Genomic DNA, 20,428 nt, shown 5'->3' on the forward strand with positions numbered 1-20,428 from the left:
AGACTGGGATTGACATATATACACTAATATGTGTAAGATGGATAACTAATAAGAACCTGCTGTATTAAAAATAAAATAAAAGGGCTTCCCTGGTGGAACAGTGGTTGAGAGTCTGCCTGCTGGTGCGGGGGGCGCGGGTTTGAGCCCTGGTCTGGGAGGATCCCGCGTGCCACGGAGCAACTGGGCCCGTGAGTCACAGTTGCTGGGCCTGCGCGTCTGGAGCCTGTGCTCCGCAACAAGAGAGGCCGCGATAGTGAGTGCCCTGTGCATCGCAATGAAGACTGGCCCCCGCTTGCCGCAACTGGAGAGAGCCCTCGCGCAGAGACGAGGACCCAACACAGCCATAAATAAATAAATAAATAAATAAATAAATACTAACCACTCATCACCTTAAAGTATACAATTCAGTGTTTTTTAAAAAAAAATTAAAAATAATAAAATAAAATAATTTTTTTTAAAAAAGCAATCCCAAATAATTAACAGAAAACACAATCAGAGGCATAGGGACTTTGTGGTCACTCTCACAAACATAAAAACAGTCTTTTAAGTAAATACTATTTAAGTATTTTTTAGTATTTATGTAAATACTAACTTGCAAAAAAATTTTTTAATGCAATGAAAGATGATTTTAATATACTGGAACAAAAATCTTAAATAATCAATAAACATCAAACATGGCCAAGTTGTTTTATATTTTGCATGCTAGAGTTAAGGGAAAATGAATAATAAACTAAGCACCCAGCTAAATAATTTAAATAACTAAAATAATCCAAAGGAAGCGATGAGGAAGTATATAATGAACATAAAAGCACACAGACTTGTCAGACTTCCCTGCAATGTCTTCACATTACATCAAACAGAAGGTGTCACCTTCTTGGCATTATATATCAAAGTAACCAAATTCTGGACAAAATCCTGACAAAGTGATTATAACATTCATTGAAAAGATGAAACACCTGTTTTTTGAAATACATTCTCTTTCCTTAGCTCCAATGATATAATGTTCTCCTCATTTTTCTCCACATCTTATGATATTTTCTTTGGTTTTAAACATTGGAGTTCCGCATGTACATGTACTAGGCCATTTCCAGACTCAGTATTCAGTTCATAGAAAACATCCTTTAAGTCATGCTTTAATATATTTCTAAAATCCTATGAATTGCTAATGCATTCTTCAGTGAGACCTCTTGTATGTGCCAACACCATATTCCAGTCTGCTCAATGACTCCACAAGCACATCATAAAAACCTGTTAAACCAATGAGTCCAAAATTGAATTCATCTATTTCCCAATAGCTGCTTGAATATGGTTCCTTATCTCAATTAGCGGACAGTTGTTCCTATTCAAAATATTCATTGGACCAAATGTCCTGCAAGGCCTTATCTCTGTAGAGTTTACCATAATGCCATCCAGTTTCACAAAGGATCCCACACCACGCTGGCCACCTTCCTCTCATTCAACCTCATTGGAAAATTCAACATCAAAGCATTTGGTTTCACCTCCTGAATGTATTTTAAATTTATCCAATTCTCTTCATTTCTTCCACCAATTTAGGCCAAGTCACTATTATCTTTCACCTGAACTCTTCCATACCTTTCTGACTGACCTGTCTCTTTCAGTTTTCTTCTTCTTCCAAATAATTCTTCATGCCACATACCAGAGTGAGATCAGCCTCCTCTGAGACTCTCACATTACTTTAAGGGAAATACCAAAATTCTTAACTTGGCCTGTATGGCTCTGTGTGGTCCATCTACTGCCACTCTCTACTATTTTGTCTTAAACTGTGTGCCCATACTATCTGTTGTAGCTACATTAGCCTTTAATCAGTGCTTAAACAACCCACATAGCTTCCATTGCACAGCCATTGACTCAGTTAGGTTTTCTCCAAATTCTTGTCTAGGAGTTTTACAGTTTTGGGTTTACATTTAGGTCTATGATCCATTTTGAGTTAGTTTTTGTAAAATGCTAATTTTACCAAAGGAATAGAGAAAAAGAACTTCCCAATAAATGATGTGGCAAAAAAATGAACTGGATATTAATAAAGAGAAAATAGACCTATTAAACACACAGAAAGATATTCAATATAATAAATAAAAACTTTAAGAAACAAAGCATATAACATTTTTTACCTATGAAATTATTATAATGTCAGAAAAATCAGAAAACCCCATGTTGATGGACGTATGATGAAAGGAGCACTCTGTTACTACTATTTGGAAAGTCAGTTTTCAGTACAATGGAGAAAAGAGAACCTCTTCAATAAGTGGTGCTGGGAAAACTGGACAGCTACCTGTAAAAGAATGAAATTAGAACACTCCCTAACACCATATACAAAAATAAACTCAAAATGGATTGAAGACCTAAATGTAAGGCCAGACACTGAAACTCTTAGAGGAAAACATAGGCAGAACACTCTATGACATAAATCACAGCAAGATACTTTTTGACCCACCTCCTAGAGAAACGGAAATAAAACAAAAATAAACAAATGGGACCTAATAAAACTTAAAAGCTTTGGCACAGCAAAGGAAACCATAAACTAGACGAAAAGACAACCCTCAGAATGGGAGAAAAAATTTGCACATGAGGCAACTGACAAACGATTAATCTCCAAAATTCACAAGCAGCTCATGCAGCTCAATATCAAAAAAACAAACAACCCAATGCAAAAATGGGCAGAAGATCTAAATAGAAATTTCTCCAAAGAAGATATACAGATTGCCAACAAACACATGAAAGGATGCTCAACATCACTAATCATTAGAGAAATACGCATCAAAACTACAATGAGGTATCACCTCAAACCAGTCAGAATGGCCATCATCAAAAAATCTACAAACAATAAATGCTGGAGAGGGTGTGGAGAAAAGGGAACCCTCCTGCACTGTTGGTGGGAATGCAAATTGATACAACCACTATGGAGAACAGTATGGAGGTTCCTTATAAAACTAAAATTAGAACTACCATATGACCCAGCAATCCCACTACTGGGCATATACCCTGATAAAACCATAATTCAAAAAGAGTCATGTGCCACAATGTTCATTGCAGCTCTATTTACAATAGCCAGGACATGGAAGCAACCTAAGTGTCCAAGACAGATGAATGGATAAAGAAGATGTGGCACATATATACAATGGAATATTACTCAGCCATAAAAAGAAACGAAATTGAGTTACTTGTAGTGAGGTGGATGGACTTAGAGTCTGTCATACAGAGTGAAGTTAAGTCAGAAAGAGAAAAACAAATATCGTATGCTAACACATATATATGGAATCTAAAAAAAAAAAAATGGTTCTGAAGAAGCTAGGGGCAGGACAAGAATAAAGATGCAGACGTAGAGAATGAACTTGAGGACACGGGGAGTGGGAAGGGTAAGCTGGGACGAAATGAGAGAGTGGAATGGACATATATACCCTACCAAATGTAAAATAGATATCTAATGGGAAGCAGCCGCATGGCACAGGGAGATCAGCTCAGTGCTTTGTGTCCACCTAGAGGGGTGGGATAGGGAGGGTTGGAGGGAAGAGTTATGGGGATATATGTATATGTATAGCTAATTCACTTTGTTATAAAGCAGAAACTAACACACCATTGTAAAGCAATTATACTCCAATAAAGATGTTAAAAAAAAATCTTAAAATATACACTCCCATTCATTCAACAATTCCAGTTCTGGAAATCCCTCTTGAATGATTCTATATACTGAAATAGATAAATGCTTGAATTTATTTTTCAAAGTGGTATTTAAAATACAGAATTTGGAAACAACTTAGATACTCAATAATAGGGAACTGACTTATTAAATTATCACATATTCTAACAGGGAAGTGACAAGTTATGACATAGTCATATAATAAATACATATTTTAAAATAAATAAAAATTTAGTCTTTATTTTCAAGTAATAAATAGGAGAAATTCCTACATTTAATCTAAATGCAAAAGCAGAATGAAAAATTACTTAAATCATATGATTGCTTCTATTTAAGCCATCATCACCAAATCCAACACCCATATGAACATCTTTATGCCATACATTCTTTTTTTTTTTTTTTTTTTTTTTTGCCGTACGCGGGCCTCTCACTGCTGTGGCCTCTCCCGTTGCGGAGCACAGGCTCCAGACGCGCAGGATCAGCGGCCATAGCTCACGGGCCCAGCCGCTCCGCGGCATGTGGGATCTTCCCGGACCGGGGCACGAACCCGTGTCCCCTGCATTGGCAGGCGGACTCTCAACCACTGCGCCACCAGGGAAGCCCCATACATTCTTTAAGTATAACAAAACTGCTAGTGTTTGCATTGGATTCAATAATTAGATGTGGTTTTATTTTTATTTATACGAATTCCAGAAAAGGGAGAGGCATTTCCTCTCTTTCTCATGGAAAACAGTATATTCTGGATCATCATGTACTTGAATTTAGTATGTGGCAAGTATTTCTAAGATTCTATCCAAAAAAGTCTTTCAGTTTGTAAAAATATAAAAGGACATCACTTAAGTTTGTATCAGTTAGAAAGTGGTCTCACATGAGAAAATAATTTTAATTTCAACTTAGTAATGAAAGATCTAGGACCATTTATCATAATTTATAGATAATAATATTAACAGCTAAAATGTGTTGAGACAATTGTGTTACGTTCCTTACATGCATTTCTTCACTGAATCTGCACACAACCACAAGAGATAAAATACTATTATAATCCCCCTATTATTAGTGAGGTCACTGAGTCACAGAGAAATTAGGTAATGTATACAGGTCACAAAAATGGCTATTGAAATAAACACCCATGACACATTGAAAGCTTCAGTTTTCAGAACTAATATGTCTCTAAACATTTTAGTTTATATTTCTTCAAAAATGATGTACTAACAATTATCAACATCCCCTTTGAACAGATGAATATTCTTCGATGTATTTCTGCACTGAGTGCCAAAACTGGGACTGCAAACAGATTTCCTGACTCCTGGTCCTGTAGTTTACTCACTAGGCTCTGATGAGCTGGATAAGCTCTCTTGCAAACTAAGATAAATCCTGCTACGTTGCACAGCTGGTACTCAAAAATGTCACTGTTGATTAGATATTTTTAGTCATTTAATTTTTGCTCTATAAGCTAGATTTCACTTCTTCTTCATGACTGACACATATTGTTTCTGCCTTTTTCTTCTGTCCATATTTTTCTTTAGGGGATTCATTATAAGAAACACGACATGTTATTTTTAATAATACATCATCTGCAGAAGGAAAGCAGTGAGAATAAAGGCAGAGTCTTACCCACTAAAAATATTGCTTTAGTTAACTTATCCCAAATTGAGTTAATTTTGTAAAATTTTTGCTCCAAGCTTAAAAAAAAGAAAAACCCTAAATCTGAAGTCTAAGTAGCAATGTAGAATAAAAGCATTATAACTTAATAGATTCGTATAGGAAAATGTGAAGAAAACTCTAAAACCTTACAAGGGAATATTCTGTTTTTTCAACAAATATCTGGAAACTTATTATGTGCCAAAAGTCATAGCTGAGAGTTTCACTTGTGGGAATATATGATGCTTTGTGTAAGAAGCGGGCACAATTTGGATTCATATATCAATTTTATTAAAAAGGAAGAAAAGAGTCATTTCAATTCCATAATGCTAAACTCAATATGCATCATACTATGAAACAGGATACGTTTTATAAGTAAATATGACTAAAGAAGTTGAAATAAATTGAATAAAATTTAAATTCTCTTGATTTGAATCTCACTTTTTCATGCAATGTACATTTTCAATGTACATTTCAATGTACATTGTTTGGTAGGAGATAATTAATAATAACCAGTAAATTTTCAGAAAATATTTGTAACTGTCAGAAACACTACTCTCAGCTAATCATTTTCATTTTTATATATAACCTTAGTCACTTTTACGATTTAAAAGAATGCTCACTGTAAACAAGTCAAATAATATATAAACCTTTAATATGAAAACCATATCTTGATACCAGAGTAAAATCACTTTATATACTATCACATGCATATGTATGTTTATTTCCATGAATAACATATATATATGCACATAAACATTTATAGTATATGACAGACACTGAACTAAGGATTTACATTTATTATCTAATTTAATCTTCACAATATTACAAAAACCCTGTGAGCTAGGAAACTTTGACAATATCCACAGAGTTCTCCACAATCTTTAAAAATTTAACAGAAAAAAAGGGATAACTGAGGCAATGTAACCTCATAATTTTATAATTTATTTAACAAAGTAGTCTATTCAATTTATATATATATGTATATATATATACACATACATATGAAGGTTTTGATAACTAAAATCTCAATTTAAAAAGGCTAGGGAATCTATAGATGAGGGTCATCCCTCAACACCCTTTAGTTCAGCTCACAATTTATATGAAACACTTCAATGAACTTTATTATACTGCTGTACTGAGCAGGTAAAAATGGAAAAATGCTTATTATGCTTTATGAGATAAAAAGAAACTTTTGTTGCATCTTCCTAATTCTTTCAATATGATTTGTAACCCTTGATATTCATCTGATACTTCTGTCCTCAGGATAATCATAAGCAAAAAGTAAATGACAGTGCTTGTTTTAGCTGCTGAAATTTCAGTGTGAAGCAGCGGAATGATGTGGAACTAGATATCCTAACATTCCTCAATGAAACGCCTGAATTTGTGTTTCCATTTATATCAGGTAAGTACCTTTTCACGGAAAGCATTGGCTCTTCCAGCTCCACCCCTACCAAGTCACCTACACCAAATTAAATATGTGTGAAGTCTTCCCTTTTAAGTCGAAATGAAACCAAGCTAGATCCCATGGCTATTACTCTTTAACTCAAGTAATTACATACTTTCATTGGCCTCTGACTAGTGCTGGACCCAGGGCAGTTCAGAGTGGAAATCAGTCTCATTAATCCCCACTTCTATGGTTTGCTCCAAAAACTGTGGGATGGCAACATTTTTCCCCCCCACTATTAACTAAAACAAATCATACAGAGACTCCAATCTATTTTGCCATTTAAATGATCTACTATTGCCAGAATAAATGGATTAGAGAAACATTAATCAATTATATTCAGCACCACCACCTAATCTTGCTACACACCCCAGACAAATGGATTCTTATTCCCTCTGGCTGGGTAGCAGAACAATCCTCAACAATTGGGACCATTGCTACTCAGTCCTGCTTTTAGTCTCATTTCACTTTGCATTGAACATTTAGTACTCAAGAATTAGGTCCTCTGAGCTACTGTTGCCAGAGAAATGTTTCATGATGTTACATAGGAAGTGTTAAGTTTGATTCATTTTATCTCACTGCATGTTATATATCGCATTGACCAGTAGAAGTATATGAACTACGTATGTAATTTTCCATTTCCTAGTAGCCGCATTAAAGAAAATAAAAGGGAAGAGGTGAAATTAATTTTAATAATTTTTATTTAACCCAGTGTATCCAAAATATTAACATTTCAACATGTAATCAATATAAAAACTGTTAATGAGATATTTATATTCATTTTTATACTGTCTTTGAAATCTGATACTTATTTTTCACTTACAGCACATCTCAATTCAGACCAGTCACATTTCAAATATTCAAAAGCCACATATGGCTAGTGGCTGTCATGTTAGACAATGTGTCTGTCTGTCTATCTATCTATCTACCTATCATCTATATCACCTTAAGTCCTCTCTAGAACAGGATAAAACAACTATTTAAAGTATAAAAAAAAAAAAGAAACAATAGCTAATATTTGTGTGGCAAATATTTGCTAAATATTCTAATACATACAAATATATTTGATTTGCAAATTAGCACCATTGTTTTTTGGCTATATCATAGCAATTCCTAAGGTAGAAAGTGTGATATATGTATACAAGAGAAAATTAAAATTTATTTAGACCTAAAATTGACAGTAGCTATTTCTCCATTGAAAGATGAATTACATTATACATAATTTATATAATTAGAAGGTAAATAAATCTTTATCCCAGCTTCACCCCTTAGAAAGACATAAAAATATAATTCCAAAAAACTACTAGAGCTCAACAATGAATTTGGTGAAGTTGCAGGACACAAAATTAATATACAGAAATTTGTTGCATTCTATACATGAACAACAAACTATCAGAGAAACTAAGGAAACAATCCCATTTACAATCACACCAAAAAGGATAAAATATCTAGGAATAAACCTACCGAAGAAGGTAAAAGACCTGTACTTAGAAAACTATAAGATGCTGATGAAAGAAATCAAAGATGACACAAACAGATGGAAAGATATACTATGTTCTTGGATTGGAAGAATCAATATTGTCAAAAGGACTATACTATCCAATGCAAGCTACAGAGTCAATACAATCTCTATCAAAATACCAAGCAGATTTTTCACAGAACTAGAGCAAATAATTTTAAAATTTGTATGGAAACACAAAATACTCTGAATAGCCAAAACAATCTTGAGAAAGAAGAACAGAAGTGGAGAAATCATGCTGCCTAACTTCAGACTATACTACAAAGCTACAGTCATCAAAGCAATATGGTACTGGCATAAAATCAGACACATAGATCAATGGAACAGAATACAGAGCACAGAAATAAACACACGCACTTATGGTCAATTAATCTACAACAAAGGATGCAAATGTATAAAATGGGGGAAAGACAGTGTCTTCAATAAGTGGTGCTGGGAAAACTGAACAGCTACATGTAAAAAAATGGAATTAGAACATTCTCTAACAACATATACAAAACTAAACTCAAAATTGATTAAAGAATTAAATGTAAGACTAGTAATCATAAACCTAACCATAAAACTCCTAGAAGAAAACAGAGAGAGTTATCTTAGAAGAACACCCTCTGACATAAATTGTAGCAGTATTTTTTTGTATCTCTCTCTTAAGCAAAGGAAATAAAGCAAAGATAAACAAATGGGACCTAATTAAACTTAAAAGCTTTTGCACAGCAAAGGAAACCATCAACAAACAAAACGAGAACTTGATGAATAAGAGAAAATATCTGCAAATGATATGACCAATAAGGGGTTAATATCCAAAACATATAAACAGTTCATACAACTCAACATCAAAAAAAAAAAAAAATTAAAAATGGCAGAAGACCTGAATAGACATTTTTCCAAGGAAGACATACAGATGGCCAACTGGCACATGAGCAGATGCTCAACATCATTAATCATCAAAGAAATGCAAATTAAAACCACAATGAGATATATCACCTCACACCTGTCAGAATGGTTAAAAAGGGAACACTCAAGAACTGTTGCTGGGAATGTAAATTGGTGCAGCCACTGTGGAAAACAGTATGGAGGTTTCTCAAAAAACTAAAAATAGAATTATCATATAACCCAGCAATTCCACTCCTGGGTATATATCTGAGAAAAATGATAACACTAAATTGAGAAGATACACAAACCCTGATGTTCCGAACAGCATTATTTACAATTGCCAAGATATGGAAGCAACTAAGTGTCCATCAACAGATGAATGGAGAAAAAGGTGGTATGTATATGTGTGTGTGTGTGTGTGTGTGTGTGTGTGTGTGTGTGTGTATAAAATAGAATACTATTCAGCCATAAAAAAGAATGAAATTTTGCCTTTTGCAAAACATGAATGGAATGGACTTGGAGGGTATTATGCTAAGTGAAATAAGTTAGCAAAAGACAAATACTGCATGATAGCACTTATATGTGGAACCTAAAAAAGTAAAACCAACTAATGAAATATAACAAAAAAGAAACAAGACTCACAGATATAGAAAACAAACTAGTGGTTACCAGTAAGGGGAGGGGGAGGGGAGTAAGAGGTACAAAATACTATATATAAAATAAATAAGCTACAAGGATATAATGTAAAACACAGGGAATATAGCCAATATTTTATAATAACTATAAATGGAATATAACCTTTAAAAATTGTGCATTACTGGGCTTCACTGGTGGTGCAGTTGTTGAGAGTCCACCTGCCGATGCAGGGGACACAGATTCGTGCCCCGATCCGGGAAGATCCCATATGCCGCGGAGCGGCTGGGCCCATGAGCCATGGCTTCTGAGCCTGTGCGTCCAGAGCCTGTGCTCCGCAACGGGAGAGGCCACAACAGTGAGAGGCCCGCGTATCGCAAAAAAAAAAAAAAAAAAAAAATCGTGCACTACTATGTTGTACACCTGAAATTTATACAATATTGTACGTCAACTAAATCTCAATAAAAAATAATAATAATTACAAAAAATTACAATTCCAAGTTGATGCCTCTTTGTTTACCAAGGCATAGAAAGAAGTTCTGGATCATGCCCATAAACGCAGCTAAGTCTGTAGACTGGAGTTGGAGAGGAATGGCTTGTTCTACATCAGAATGTGTGTTGTGGTTAGTTTGCTTGATTGATGGTGGGTGTTATTGCTCAGTAGAAGGGGCAGGTGCCATAGGCATGAGCAGAGGGCAAAGCTCATTTTGCCAAAAATATCCAAGGGGATTCTCAGAACCAGACCTCTTAGTCTTCTGTTCCTTGCCTTATTAATAAAAATAACTTCTCTCACTACTTTCACAAGAACTAACAAGTCCATATTGTTTCATTTTTTAAAATTCTCAATTCTTATTAGAATATCTCTGTATATTACTTGCCACATATCTTTCTGCCTTTTTCCTCACCCATTTTTCTGGCGTTATTTTTTAATTGCTTTCTTTAGTCAAAGAGAACTCTGGTGTTAATAGGCTTCACTAATGATTGCCCACTATTACATTGTTTAAAATTATAATCTATTACATGAACTGTTGTAAGTTTTATTTGGTTTGGTTGTTGTTTTAAGTATCCAACATCAGAGCAATTCTTCATCTAAACAAAAATAGAATATTTTCATAAAAAACAGCAATAAGTGTATAGTTGCTCAAATCCTAGGAAATAGAATATTTTCATAAAAAAAACAGCAATAAGTGTATAGGTGCTACCAGTCTCATAAAAGTCTCACTAATATGCTTACTTCATCCTTTCCTTTTATTTATTTTTAATTCTAGCTCTCTGTTATCACTGCCTTGAGCTCTGCTTTCAATATGGGAACTACAGAGATGCAATAGAGAACTATAGAGATCCAAAACAAAACAAAAAAAGTTGCCATTTGCTATTTCTACAGCCTGGGTTCCTCATTCTCATTTCCCTGTGGTTATTTAGCAACCACAAGACAGGTCTTTGAGAGCAGGCAAGGGTGGCAAGCTCTGTAAAGGAACAGGTAGATTTCAGAATGATCTTGTGGGGTTTTATACCACATTAGAGCTGACCAGGATTGGAGTCTTCTCCCTGGTACCTTATTTTTGAAGGTATGGTGGCATGTAGGATTCCACTTGGTTATTGATCGACCTCTTGAGAAACCATGCAAATTGTAGCAAAAACACAGCTGTTGGCAAAGAAACACATACTGGCTCTGTGGGATTAGGACATAATTTTAGATTAGAACCTAAAGTGGAGGCCACACTTTCCAGGGATGGAACAAAGCAACCTCTTATGGGAAATAAAAAGAATATTAAAACTTAAGATTTAAAAAAATCTAAAATTAAAACAAGACTGATATATTTAATATAAAAGGTGACATATTGTATATATTTAATTTATTAACAAATATAAATATATTAAGGATGCCAGTTCAAAAATGTTCAACTGATGGGTTCGTGACCCATCAAAAATCTTGGAAATCACTGGTTTTAAAGCTTATCCTTCTAACTGGATTGTGTTAGTTAATACCCACCATAAAAACTGCTGAATTCTTAGTAGTTGGGAAAATTCAAGGCCAGTCCAATGGAATAGAGAAAATGCACCCAAATTTTCAAAGAGGTAAACAAGTAAATGGAAATACTCTTTAGGACTGTCTCTAGTTTGGGATAAATGCTTCATTTAGCTATTTATTACTTTCCTATAAACATATGACTGAGCTGTCTAAATCATTAGCAATTCTTTGGCTTCACAAAATTAAGTCAAAATAAAACTTGGAGCAATATTTAAAGAAACACAAAGAGCCAGGGCTGATAATCCAGTCTCAATTAAATCAACTATTAATCTTTGACTCATTATACTTTGCTTTTTTTTTCCTGTACTTCGGAAATCTTTTCTTTCTCTCACTGCTAAGCTTTTGAAACACTCTAGACTTTTACTTTCCTCACAGTTTCCTAAAAGGCATTTTGTTTCTGATTAAAGAAGGTTCTTATAATTCCTTCTACTTCCATTATTAGATAAAAGTTATTGATGTCATAATTAAGGTGAACTGGTGTCTTCATCAATAAGCAGATCTTCTCCTGCTGTGGTGATGTTTTGCTAATCTCTTGGGTGACAATACGCTAACTACCTTTGTAAGAAATAGATTCCTTGATCTTTCTTCTTCGAGAGTCAGGAACTAGAAAAGATAATTGGCTCAAATCACCCTATGTCATGAAAAACTAATATAATTTGTGATAAAATTCTAGTCCTGAAGAAGAATATTAAGCTACCAAAACACTTCTTTATTTTTATTAAAGAAAATCACATATGTGACAATTCAATAGTATACAAAGACTTATAGTGAAACACTGGTTTGATGGTTTTTAAGTTTTATAATGTTAATGATATCATACTATGTGTACGATGTTTTCAACTAACCATTAGGTTTCTAAGATTCATCCTGGTTGATGTGTGAAGCTGTTGTTCATTCTTTCACTGATGAATAGTATTTCATTGTGTTAGAATACAACAATTTATTTGGCTATTCTTCCTGTCAATGGGTATTTTAGTGGTTTACAGGTTGCTTGTTTTGCTATTAATAGCAATGTATCATGAACATTTCTTCCTGTGTTTTTCATTTACACATGGAACCGTTTCCCTAGGCAGTGTAGTAACCTTCAAACCTTTTAGACCACAATACAGTACAGTTTACATTTTAACACAGATTGTATATATGGGCACGCATACAAATAAAACTGAAGTAAGTTTCTACAAATAAGCTTACTACTTAAAAGGCATTCTAATATCTTCTATTATATTTCCATATTATATTATATATATATAATTCTATATATTACTTTATAGTCTATTTTTGTTCTATTTAATTTAAAAATGCTTGTAAGATCACTGAAATCGAGACCCACAGTTTAAAAATATAGCACCAGGTTATATACCTGGGAGTAAAAATGCTCAGTTTTAAAATACTCAATTCTTCAATCTTATAAGATGACAACAATTATTTTCAAAATATGATTGAATCAAATCCAAATTCACCACTACCATGAAACAGTTCATACTGTTCCACATCCTGGAGACACCTGATACTATAAGACTTTTTTTTTTTAAACCAGTATAGATGACATGAAATAGTATCTCATCGATATTTTTATTTTCATTCTCCTGATTAATGAGAAGTTGAACATCATTTCCTCTTTTCATCTTCTTTGAAATGCTATTTGAATTTTTAATGTGATTTCTAGTAGCTCTGCTTTATATAGTGATTTGTGAGAAGGTCTGAGACATACTTGGTACTAATTCTATCCTAATTATATACATGTTCCATGTCTTAGCTCAGTTTGGGTCCATGCTTGTTCAAAATCCCCTACCTCTTCTCTGTCAAGTTGAATTCAACCTTTCTTAATATGATGCCACAGTTCTATTTCAGTTTAGAATATTAAAGAAAAAAAAAAGACTACCTGGACCCTCTCAAACTGAAAGCATTTCTCTAAAACTGTATACAAAACACTCCAAACTTTCTATAGTTCACCTTTTTAGTTGCACCTCCTTTAAAATGCTTGAACTATAAAATATCTCTGACTATTAAATTTGATGACATGATAAAATACAATTTAAATACTGATTTTACTATACCATAGCACATAAAAATATGAATGAGAGCTGGTCCCCTCTAAACAAGATTTTATGATGATACAATGAAAGTATCTGTGGTCCTTTAATCACTTCATACTATATTTTAGGACATTTTTGCTGATCTCTGAAACTCACTTCCTTTCCAGGTGCAGAATAATGAACTCAAGAAGTTACACTACTGCTATTTAAACTTCCACTGAGCTGGACATAATAGAATATAATTTTCTTTCAAATCTCAATTATAAATCCCCCAGAATATCCCCAATAATCAGCTAAAGCTAAGATAAGGAAATGCTAAGAACATTTATCTCATAAATTTGAGCTTCAAAGGGTTATCTTGAACTCTTTCACTGTCACAGAAGTATCCAAGCAAAGGTCAGGCTCTCATTAAAGCTTATCTGAAGCCAGAGTTATATGTTATGGTTTATTGCCTCAAGTACCAATTAATACAGGATTAAAGAAATGAAAAATCAGTGATTCATACCTTTGCAGGCAAATCCTCATACTTCAGCATAAAGCTGAAATATTAATTGTCATTTTAGTCATGTAGTATTTTATTAGGCACTTAATTCTGTAAGTTTTATCAAAAGATATATAACATTTATTTTTAACAAAATGCAGAGGAGATTTGGGCAACATTTACTCAAAATCTAATAAAGAAAAATCTTAGAGGTATTTTCTAACCAGCAGCTTAAACGTGGACATCAATTATTAATGAGGTTGAAATGCTTAATAATAGCAGAGTAGAAAGAGGCTATAAAGTATTGCTGAAATATCACCATGATATCAAGGGTGATTATCTTCTTAGGAGGCATACAGAAAACAATAAAAAGCATAATTGCACACTACAGCATTAACGAATTTTGCCTGCAAGGCTGTTGATGGTGGGAAGAAGTGAAAGAGAGAATGATTAAAGACCAGGGGAGTTTGTAGAGAGTGTTCTTCCCCCATTTCATTAATGTTATTTTATGTAACCTGGACACTTTCTCACCCTTCTTGTAGATAAATGGTAAACCATTATTACTAATAATCTCCTTCAAACACTCTCAGGTACCTTTTACATGTATACTGGTTTCATGATCAGCATTTGCTCCATATTACCAAGGACCCTGAACAAGTGCCCTCCAGCAGGTTAAACTCCTGATGCCTTTGCTCCTGGAAGTCCCTAACCTCTGCATCCTCCTCTCATCATTATCTGTCACACTTGGAACTAAAAGCATACACACCATGGCTGCTTCTAGATAATGAACACTGTCCCTCCAAATATTTAACATCATTATAGCAACTGAGTCTGCACATGAATTCAGAGGTAAAATTAAAAGAAAAATTCCCTGTGAACAGCAAGCAAACAAGGTTTTAGGAAGAAAATTATCCTTGATAAATTGAGTCTCCTTGAGATGTGCATAGATAAAGATGGGTTCTCACGTTATTACAGTCATTGAAGAGGTAGCTAAACTCATAAGCCTCTGAGGCCTTTTTGTGACTGAGATACTACTGCCCATTTTTGGAAATCCAGTTTTGTAAAGACCTTTGCATTGGTACTAGCTTAAAATCTAGTGTACTTTGTTTTAATAAGGAATATAGAGTTGAAAGTTGACGTCTTCTCTCTATTGCTTTACACAAAAGAAACATTTGCCACAATAATTTGTCCATGTGTGATTGTATTGCTCAGCTGCCTCTTACTCTCAGTCTTTCCTTTTCCATCACCCTTTGCAGGCAAGCACAATGAACCCATCCTGGGCTAAAATAAGATAAATAAGGTAACCCCAAAAGTATCTAATATCTTTTCTGTAGGGATTAACAAACTCATTTCCTCAGTGTTCAGACCACATAATTTTTCTGAACACATAGGGACACACCCTAACTGTTAAGGATTTCATGGACCCGGTAAAAATCAAACATTTTATATATATTATCAATTTACCTCTAAATTCTCTGAGGATATTAAGTCTCTCTGGTTTGAAATAGAAAGGCTGATTTTTGCTGACATTTTCAAGTTGGAGATGAGTGAAACAGCACTATAGCTTAAATAGATAGCCATGGTGTAAATATAAACAATGTAAAGAACACTAAGCTTTGATCCAAAAGTCTGGAATTCAAGTTTTGCCTTTAATACTTATCAATTCTAGGTCCAATAACCTTACTTCCTTTTTTTCTCATTTATAAGACGGGAATAATAGTGTCTGCCAACATAACAGAAATGTTATTAGAATTACATGAAGACATTTAAAAAGATTAAGAATGGTGCTCACAGTGATGATGATGACGATGATTTGTTCCACTGAATCACTGCCTGAACAGAGTACTGTGTGTTGCTGCTGTTGTTGCCATTGCTCTTTTTTTTCCACACTAATTTCTTGATGGAAAAGAAAAAATAGTTTTCAGGCCAAAGATTGGGTTTGATTGGATTAATCTGAAAACTAAAAATGCTGCCACCAATGTCTCCTCCCACTTTGGGGTTACACTGATTTCCAGCATTCTATCCTCATTTCCTCTCCAATTTCAAAATTAGAAAATTCCTGCTTTCTAATCACAACTTTCTCTACTTCATCCTCACTCTCACTTTCATTCTCACAAAACTTATTGTTGGGCCTCTTTAAAATCTATCAATCCTTGGGTTTCTAAAATTGCTATTCCATAGTATCACTCTCTGGATTCACTGGCACCTGCATCTATTGAAAACACTACCTTACTCCCTTGACCTGCCACTACTCAGTCAGCTAGTCACATTTCCTTGTCAAACCAACTTCTGTTTTGCGTTTGTTTGGTTTTGGTTTTCTGATTCTGGTTACTGCAGGAGAAATTGCTCAGAGGTGCTGACTGACTGTTACCAATTTAGGTTTTCTAGACTTCTTTGTGTCTTTAAAGTCATCTGATAGTAATCCTTTGGGGTTTGGGTCATTTCTATCAGCCATCACATACATTCAGTACAGAATTATTCCAAACTTTTACCATTCTCTTAAGGTCTCTTTGATCAACTCCAACCCATTGCCTTGAGCAAATGATCTAGCTTCTTATTACATCATGAACATGGAGGAACCAAATAGAAATATTCTCTAATGTCTTTCCTTCCCACTCTCAATAAAGGGTCTCAGTTCTTTTCTCCTGCCTTAGAAGTAAAGAAACCAACCCCTTTGAAGTGTGGGCTTTTCAGCCACGCTCATTATAACAATCCTTTCTTCACTCTCTAGCTCCGTGGTCTGTCAAGTTTTCCTCTTCCTGTGTCTCTAACTTCTTTCTTTTTACTGGTTCCCACTTCTCAGCCAAAAGTTTTGTTTAAATAAATGTTAGCGCAACCTTGCCTCCCATCAAGCTACTAACTGCTTACTTTTTTTTCTTCATTAACATCCTGAGAGAGAATGTGTTATAACTGGAAATTTGGGAGTGTCTGTAGAGACTGTTTCAATTTTAATGTTGCTTCGTTACCCACCCTAGTCTCGTCTTCTTCTCAGGGCTCACTTATTCTTTCCCATAGTCTCAAATACAAAATATACATACAAATAGTTTTAATCTCTTGACACTGTTTACGTCTATTACAATTTTCTTCAATTTTACCTGTTTTGCTGTAAGCATCTCAAATTCAGAATGTCCCAGAGTAAAATTTTGGATGTTCTTTCTCGACTCTACCTCTTCAATACAATTTTATTTGCCACTGCTCTTAAATTAAGCGTTCTTCTTTTTCATCTGAACCCTCTAATTGCTGAACTCCTAAAGGTGCTTCAAGATACAACTCTAATGTCACTTCTTCATTAAACAATTCATTCATCCCATTATTACATTCAGTGACTCAATTACTCAATTTTTATACCGAACTCCTGACATGGAATATGAACTGTTACTGAACACTGGAAACATTAGAGTGAAGCAAATAGATACATTCCCCTGGCCTAATGGAGCTTTGCTGAAATCTACCTTGACCTTTCTTTCATGAATAAATACTTCCCACTTTAGCATTTTCATGGTGTTGCGCAGTCCCATATTATAACTTAGCACATTTTAAAAATTTGCATGGTTATTTTTATGGCTTCCATATATCAGCTGGGCTCCTTGAGGGCAAGAACTTGTTTTGTATAAGTGTGTCTGAATACATGTGTGGTACTGTTGCTTTTATTTTTTTTCTAGTACATGAATCTTACGGTTACTTCTTTAATGTTTGTTGTTGCCTAAGTAAAGTAAATGTGGAGTCTGAGGTGCCAACATACAGTTACGGACTCAAATGTTTAAGAGTACTTGCTCGGAAGAACTGTTTCCAGACATTGGTTCCCTTGTGAAAAGTTACCCTTTCTGGAATTTGATAAACCTGTTTAATAATTCTGCTTAATATATAAGGGTTGGTAAAGAGGAAAATAAACCAGTCAAATTTTTTTCTTTAACTTAAGGTTACTAAATTACAAGGTTTTGGTCAATATACTGTGGTCATCAAATTATACATCATTTGATGAACCCAATACCTTGAAAATTTCTTAACATTTTTTACTTTACTTTTGGGCATAACCTGAGGGAAAAAAATGAAACTGCATTTGATTTAACTCTAGAGTACAATTTAAAAAATTAGCTTTGGGCTGTGGAGACACAACAAACACCAAGAAATTACATCAAAACTTAATGTTAAAAAGAAAGCTCTTATTGGGGGTATAGGTGACATTGTGATTTGGAAAGAAGAGGCAGAGACAAAGACAATAAAAGACCTTATCAGTGACAGTTATTGAAAAAAAGGTGAATAAAATATACCTGTTTACTGAAAAATGTTAAGCCCATTGTAACTCAAATTTCCCATCTTTAATATGGTGGATGCAGCTCACCCAATTACCAACAGCATCTTAATATAGTGCTCAGTGATAGTAAGTAATAAAATATTCATTAACTATTTTAATGATTTAATCATTCTTGTTTTCTACTTTTTCTATGAGAAGTAAATAAAAACAAAACTGTATTATAGAATATAAAATATAAATATTGTCTTCATAGAAACTTTTTTCCAATCGCTGATACCCAAATCATAATATTTTCCAATCAAAATGTAGTGAAATTCTAAATTATTAAAATCTTAAATGTTTGAATTAAATCTACCACCTCTCAATTGAATAAATATTCATGTTTTGCAATCAAATGATTGAAACAGAAAACAAACACAGGTATAACTGTATAATCTGTTTATGACCACGATGGCATATATTTAATAGTCTATATTGGAGAAAAATGAAAAACTGAGTGATGTTAAGATAGGATGACTTATCTCATTAAAAATAATGCATTAGATTTGTGCCCTTTACTTTGTAATATTTAATCCCTCAAATCACAGTAAGCAAGACAGACCTTGAATGGTAGTAAATGTATAACCCCAGGGAAGTAGCTACTTAGAGCTTAAATAGACTGTATCATGTATGGTGAGTGGATTTGTCTTAGCTTTCCTTGTTGAATATCAAATTAGAACTTTTTTTTTTTTTACTGTCTACATTAAAAAAAAAAGGAGGAGAAGGAAGATAAAAGAGGAAGAAGGAGAAAGAGTGAGAAAGGGAGGAGAGGAAGAAGGCCACTTGTCTCTTCCAAATAGTAGTTCTCCAAGAATTTACAGACTCTTGAGTCTTATTTCTCTAATTTTCTTCACCTTTTCACATTCTAAGTCTCTTCATAGTCTCTTAAACTTATTCCAACAGTCCATATTTTCCTTAAAGCATGATACTTATAACTAAACGTAGGAGAACGAAATTTACCATCCCAAAATGTCTCTTTGGCATCCAAATTATTTCAAGCTGAAACAATAAAGGCCTAAAAGACTCAGGAAGAAACTTTGACCTTTCCTTTAACCACCTGAAGAATGTAGATAGAGGACCTGTTCCAGGGAGGAAGTTATAACTACAGATACTATAGTAGAACTAAGTGTGTAGACAGGGAGAAACCTAGCAAAGTCTGTTTATTAAAATTCCTCTCTGTGTCCCATTGTCTCTGTCTGGCCCAGCAAATACTTTGCCAAACATTAGCTTTTCCATATCCATGTAAATTGCTTTCCTCCCCTTTTAAGTCCTAAACCACTACTCCCAACACCCTCTTTTGTCTTTAGTTGAAAATGGCATTTAAGGTGAGAGTTTCAGCCATTTGAGTTACTCAGGTTTCCTGGATCTCTCCCATGCATACGTGTTATTTTATTTAATTCTCTTCTGTTAATCTGTGTTATGTCAATTTAATTTTTAGACGAGCCAGAAGAACCTTGAAGGGTAGAGGAAAATTTCCTCCTCCCCAATATAAAAGATTTGACGAATCTCTTTAAACCTTTAAATGTTTACCATCTCTCTTTTTTTAATGTTGGGATTCCTCGAGTTTCTGCCCTTAGTTTCTTCTCTTCTCACAATACTTTCTTTTCCATGGAAATTGCACCCATTTCCATGATTACATTTGTGCTGATAACTCCAAAATTTATATCAGCTGTACTGATATCTCTCTTCTGCTCAAGACTTTGATTTCAGGTCCTCTGACAGTGCAAACACTGAAATTAAACTAAACACATCGTATGTCCTTCAAAGCATTTTCTCTTCCTTTGGTTCCAGTTTCTCATGATACAAAGATAGTCAACATC

The sequence above is a fragment of the Globicephala melas genome, chromosome 9 (genome assembly GCF_963455315.2).
Source record: "Globicephala melas chromosome 9, mGloMel1.2, whole genome shotgun sequence".
NCBI lineage: Eukaryota > Metazoa > Chordata > Mammalia > Artiodactyla > Delphinidae > Globicephala > Globicephala melas.